General features: G+C 48.6%; 1 protein-coding gene across 2 annotated transcripts in view; it reads left to right on the top strand.

Annotated features, from left to right (window-relative positions):
- The first annotated feature begins 2,579 nt into the window (after nt 1-2,579).
- CCNI (cyclin I) overlaps nt 2,580-6,280 on the top strand; it is an 81,106-nt gene continuing 77,405 nt past the window's right edge. The window contains exon 1 of one of the 2 annotated variants that reach the window (XM_053257952.1): nt 2,580-3,236. The gene's annotated coding sequence lies outside the window, so the exon portion shown is untranslated. The remainder of the gene's footprint in view (nt 3,237-6,280) is intronic. The other variant, XM_053257951.1, reaches the window with a different exon arrangement.

The raw sequence follows: 6,280 nt of genomic DNA, 5'->3' as shown, positions 1-6,280 counted from the left end.
ACAGAGTTATGTACTGTTAAACTATAAAGTTAAATTTATTGAAAGACTATACAAAGCGAACAACATTACGATAGCTTGTGCAGCCTTCCAGAAGCTTTTCCTAACTGAGCAAAGGGAAGGATTTGGCGATCTTGGCTCTTTAAGTACATTCAAGGCATCACATCAGACACATGCATGCAAAGTTCTTTGTCCTATATCCATATTCATTAACTTAGGGTCAAACTACATGTTATTTTAAAAACTTGCTTTGCGAGTGTGTGTGTGTGTTTAGTGTTAAATAACAGCAGGATTGGGTCATTGTGGATGGGGCTGTGAGGACGGCTGGGTTTTTAAAACCCTGCTGGAGGTATTTGCATGAGAACTTAAAAAGAGCTCTACTGGACCAGATCAAAGTTCTTTCCTTCTGACCTAACATCCTCGCTCTAACCAGGGGGATGACCTGCAGTCAATGCCAGGGAGTTCTCAAACTTGGTTCCCCAGATAGACTTGAATAACTACATCCGGGGACCAAAGGTTGGGAAGTTCTGGCTTATGCCACAATAAATCGTCTAGTCTTTATTATTTATTTATTATGGGAGGAGAGCTGGTCTTGTGGCAACAAGCATGACTTGTCCCCTTTGCTAAGCAGGGTCTGCCCTGGTTTGCATTTGAATGGGAGACTACATGTGTGGGCGCTGTAAGATATTTCCCTTAGGGGCTGGGGCTGCTATGGAAAGAGAACCTGCATGCTTGCATGTGGAAGGTTCCAAGTTCCAACTCTCTGGCATCTCCAAGCTAGGGCTTGGAGAGAGACTCCTGCCTTCAGCCTTGGAGAAGCCGCTACCAGTCTGTGTAGACAATACTGAGCTAGATGGACCAATGGCCTGACTCGGTAGAAGGCAGCTTCCTATGATCCTATATATTTATTTATATGTCATATTTATATACCGGCTGATGGTGTACACAATCCAAGTTACAATATCAAATAAAACAAACTTGCAAAAAACAAATTGCAAAATATAAAACAAAATTTGGCTGTAATGCTTTCTGAATGCTCCGCTTCAGGAAGGGCTTCCCTTGCTTTTGCCACCCTATGCCCAGAGTCCAGTATTCAATGTCATGCTGCCTCTGGAGATGGAAATCCCTTCTAGCTGTCATGACTAATAGCCATAGCTTATTCTCCATGAATTTGTTTGATCCTTTGAAAACCAACTTAAGCTAGTGGTCACCGCCACAGTCGCCACTGCATCTTGTGGGAGCCAATTCCATAAATCAGTGTGTTGCACTGATAGATCAATTGCACTGTGTGAAGGAGTATTTTATTTTGTCTGCCCTGCAGACCCTTGAAGTGAGGGAGATAATTAAGAAAAAAGAGAGCGGGAAGCTGAGGGGGGGGCCCTCAGAAGCTTTGAACCCATTCGCTCAATTACAGCTATGCCCCTGCTGCCCTGAATTACTTGCCTATCAATTTTATTAGATAAGCCTGAGTTTTAGCCTTTGCACATGGTATATAAAACTATATATACTTATACAAAACTATGGTGTGGCCACACCTGGAGTACTGTGTACAATTCTGGTCACCACATCTAAAAAAGGATATTGTGGAACTGGAAAAGGTGCAGAAGAGGGCAACCAAGATGATCAGGGGCCTAGAGCACCTTTCTTATGAGGCAAGGCTACAACACCTGGGGCTTTTTAGTTTAGGGAAAAGACGACTGCGGGGAGACATGATAGAGGTCTACAAAATCATGCATGGTGTGGAGAAAGTGGTGAGAGAGAAATTCTTCTCCCTCTCCCATAACAGGGTCATCCCATGAAACTGATTGCCAGGAAATCTAGGACCAACAAATGGAATAATTTTTTCACACAAAGCATAATCCACTTGTGGAATTGTCTGTCACAAGATGTGGTGACAGCCAACAACCTGGATGGCTTGGATAACTTCATGGAGGAGAGGTCTATCATCGGCTACTTGTCAGAGGGCTAAAGGCTACCTCCAGCCTCAAAGGCAGGATGCCTCTCTGAGTCGCAGTTGCAGGGGAGCAACCAGCAAGAACAAGGGCACACCCTCACCTCTTGCCTGTGGGCTTCCCAAGCACATCTGGTGTGGACCACTGTGCGAAACAGGATGCTGGACTAGATGGGCCTTGGGCCTGATCCAGCAGCAAGGCTGTTCTTATGTCTTGTACTGAGAGCACTGGCCCATCTGGTTCAGTACGCGTGTGTGTCGTTCAGGCACTCTTCCGGCTCCACTCCCTGGATAGCATCTAGGGCGACACTTTCCCTCCATCCTGGACAGGGCGTCCAATTCCTGGTCCGTCCCAGGCCCGTTCTGGAGATGGGGCTTCCCTTTTGGAGACGGCGCGAGCTGCAGCAGCCCTGCGCGCAGCAGGCTTCTCAAACAAGGCGGCCTCCTTCCAGCGCCCCCGGCTGGTGTGGGAGGGCTGGCGCCCGCTGCCTACACACCCCAGCCAGCCAGCCAGCCTTCTCCTTCCCTCCCTTCGGGCCGACACTAGTGCAGAGTGGCCGGCCGAGGCCCGTCCTCCTTCCCCGCCTCTCCAACGGGGGCGCGTCGTCGTCTCCTTTGCGCGCAGCAGCGGGAGGAGGAGCCGCGCTGCCGACCCGGGGAGGAGGAGGAGGAGGAGGCTCTCAGGCGCCCGCGGCCGGCTCTTCTTTCCCTCCCCTGCTCCCCCTGGGAAGCGGCTTGCTCTCTGCTTCACTCTCTCCGTCTTGTTTTTGTTTTCCGCCCCCCCTTCCCTTCCCTCTCTTTCTTTTTTTGCTTCCCCCTTTCGCCTTTCCCCCCTTTCCCTCCCCAAACCAGCAAGGCGCCTTTTCTCTGCCCCGAGGGCAGCAGCAGCAGCAGCAGCAGCAACCATCACAACAATAGGGCCAGGTTGCCCCCTCGTCCTCTCCTTGAACAAGCAGAGGGACACGCTCCCCCCACCCCACCCCGTCGCCTCCTTTCCTCCCTCCACCCCCAAAACACAACTAACAGCCCCCAGAAAACCTCCCGCCATGGAGCCATGAACTCCGCGCGGGCAGCAGCAACAAACGCAGCAGCAGCAGCAGCAACAACAGCAGCCGCCTCTTCTTCTCCTTCTTCCCCATCGAACATGGAGCGAGCAGGAAACTAACACACGCACAGCACCGCAAGCAAACCAGGCAGCTTCTCTCACGCTTGGAGCCACAGTCATGATGCTTTAATGGACCGGATGCTGGCCAATTCCAACCGGGAATCTGACGGCTTTGCAGGGGAGGTGAGGACCAGCGCGCCTGTCCGGGGGTGTCTCTCTGTGTGTGTTTCGGGGGGGCATCCCTTTGTCCTTTTGGTTTCTGCAATTTTGCTGCAAGTTCGGCTTTGCAAATTCTCTCTTCCCCCCAAGTGTTCTGTGTGGCTGCTCCAGATCAGGTTGCCAGCCTGTTTGTTGACATCAATTATATAAGCTTGAAATCTAATCTGTGCAGGACTCCTTTGTAAACAAATAGTCTCGGCATTCTCCATAGCGCGCCTTTTGCCTGCCTCGCTTACTCTTGGGTAGACCTGTATTTGCACCCATGATCCGCACAGGCACCTCGGTCCATAAACCATTTGCATGCAATAGGTCACAGCAGGATTGAGCATGTTCAAGTGCGAGTCCTCGCCCCCTCTTCCTCCCGCCCCCGGGGCTGACGGATTCCCACGGCCTGTTTCCCTATGAATGGAATCCTGTTCTCTTCCCCCTCCCCCCAAATGCAAACCCTAAAGTGTAGTTTCGTGCCGCATTGTTCAATAATAATATGTGCTGTGTGAGTGCACTTTAAGACAGAGGTGGTGCTAAAACCGCGCCAGCGTTGTTGTTGTTGACATAATGCATGTGGGTACCCTTATCAGACGGCTACTCACTGTATGCAAGTGTGCTTGTTATACTGTAATATGAATGCTTTTTGTATTAAGCCATGTGCACAATATACATATCTGCTGATGTGTGTTTGTACCTCATGTGTTTGCAGTGTGTCTCACAACATTTGTATGCATGGTGCATTTTAATTTTAGCTTGCATGTCAAACATGCAGAGAAAACAAACTTGGTGGGATAGTGAAGCTTCAGTTGTCAGTGCGCTTACGTCAGAGTAAGTGCCACTGAATTCGATAAGGCTTGCTTCTGAGTAAGTGTGCATAAGATTGGGCAGCCCGTGCACTGTTGCCCATGCATTAACCTTATGGGGAAGAGTTCTTTTATTTTTAGTGCCTTTCAGTCAAGTTCTGTGTGCATGCTCAGTTTCATTCTGGGAGCTGCAGTCAGTTCTGCAGGGAGCTCTTTGTGGTAGGCCTTGCCCGCTCTTAGATTGTATCCCTTTTGAAATCCTCAAAATTCATTTAGCTGTGTGGGGCCCTTTACATTATTCAAATACTGTGGTCCACTGTGACAGCCTATTTCGGGGCGGGGGGGGGGAACCACTGTTTGATCACTTAATGCTGGTGCTGAGAGTGTGTGTCTAGTTGCTGTTTTAGGTTAGCGCTTGTTGAGGTCCAGCACTCCTCAGCTGCCTCTGACTGCTGGTTACGTCATTGTGGTTGTCAGAGAAGGGGTTGCAGAATATCAGAGCTGCGTTTGAAATGTTGTTTGGGTCCCGCTGAACTCAACTGCAGCAATTCTCAAGAGAGCAGTGGGTGATGGCTGTAATAAACGTTCTCTTCTCCCCCCCTCCCCCTGCCATCTTCCATCCAATTCTTTTTGCAGAGCTAGATTGCATCCTGCTGGAAAAGGGGGCGGGAGGGAGAACCCTTCCAAAGAGATTGCTGTCATTTTAAAAACCTCATCTTGTGGTCTGCTGTGTGAGGGTCAATTATGAGTGGCCCTTATGGCCAACGCTGCAGTAAAACACCAGGCTCTTGCCCTGGTGCAGCAGCTCAGGACAGCACAGCTCCATCAGGCCTTGCATAAGTCAGACGTGGGCAGAAGGAGGTGTGACAGGGGCTGGATGGAGGAGTGGCCCCCATCAGCACAGTCCTCTCCGTGCCAGCGGGACTGGAGGTCCCCTTTCACTGGTGTAGTGTTGCAGACACATAACACAAGCATTAGCATTAAAAAAAAAAGTCAGATCCGAGAGCCAAGACAACACAACCAAGCCCAAACATATTATTATTTGTTATAACTTGTTTATTATTTGCATGGCTCTTGGCAGAGTAGGGAAGAAAAAAACCCAGATCCCTGCTCCGAGGAGTGTACAGTCAGAGAGGGGGTGACTACCTTGTACCTGTTTGAGGTGGTGGTGCAGAATTGGCTCTTTGCAAGAACTCCTACGAGAAGGCTGTCAGTCAAATGGTTACAGAAGGGATAGCATACATGCACACACACAATATAAATAGATAGATAGATAAATAGTTGCCTTGGGCAGGGCTGTGTGTATGCTCTAATTCCACACAAATGTAGAAGCAGCACAAAATAGGATATCAGGGCGTTTTTCACCAAGGGCTTTTACCTGACATCTCCTTTGGAATGGAGGGTGTGTATTCATAAATCAGCCAGATTGCTATCGGGGAGCACATCACACTTTTGATTTTGGTTTTTCATTGTGCATCAGAGTATAGCCAGATTTATATCCAGGGTAAAAAATAAAATAAAAAATCCACTTTTTGCATTGGTTTTGGGGGGCAACTTCGAACTCGCAGTAAAGCTTTGCAGTAAATCCGCGGTAAAGCCTGCTGCGTGAAAAATGCCCTGGTGAAGAATTTAGCTTTCTGTGAATCTTTACTGTCACTTTGTGGGGGCGGTGCAGACGGTGCAGACAGAAAGATTTCCAGGGTTCTGGGAGAGCTGCATAGCTCCTTACCCGCCCCCATGGCCAGTAGGACCAGAATAAATTTTGCAAAATAATAAACATGGCAGAGCCAGAGGAGTGATGCAACAGGGTCAATGACTTCAGCTTTTTTTGAATGTGGATCACCTGGATGCAGAACTTAATTTATTTTAATACGGAGCGCATAGATTTGGTGTTGGGTTATTTCTGAAAAGTAGTGCATAAAAAGACTTTTCTCTGCGGGCTTTTCTCTGTGTGAGTGTGTGTGTTGTTAAACTTGTAAAAGGTATAAATTAAATTATTGCATGAATGATTCTAAGCTTGCTTTTAATAAAACAGCAGAGTGAGCACTTCACATATTTTGATATGTTGTAATCCTTACAGCAACCCTGTAAGGTAGGCCAGCAGCATTATCTTCATAGAGCTGAGGCAGACAGAAGGCTTTTCAGGCCACCTGATGATGGGAATGGGAATGGGAGGACCACTGCTCAGTGGCATCTCTGGCACCTTTGGATAGAGAT

The sequence above is a fragment of the Hemicordylus capensis genome, chromosome 5, assembly GCF_027244095.1.
Source record: "Hemicordylus capensis ecotype Gifberg chromosome 5, rHemCap1.1.pri, whole genome shotgun sequence".
In the NCBI taxonomy this organism is placed as follows: Eukaryota; Metazoa; Chordata; class Lepidosauria; order Squamata; family Cordylidae; genus Hemicordylus; species Hemicordylus capensis.
The sequence above is the reverse complement of the archived record's forward strand: the minus strand, read 5'-3'. Positions and strand labels throughout refer to the sequence as shown.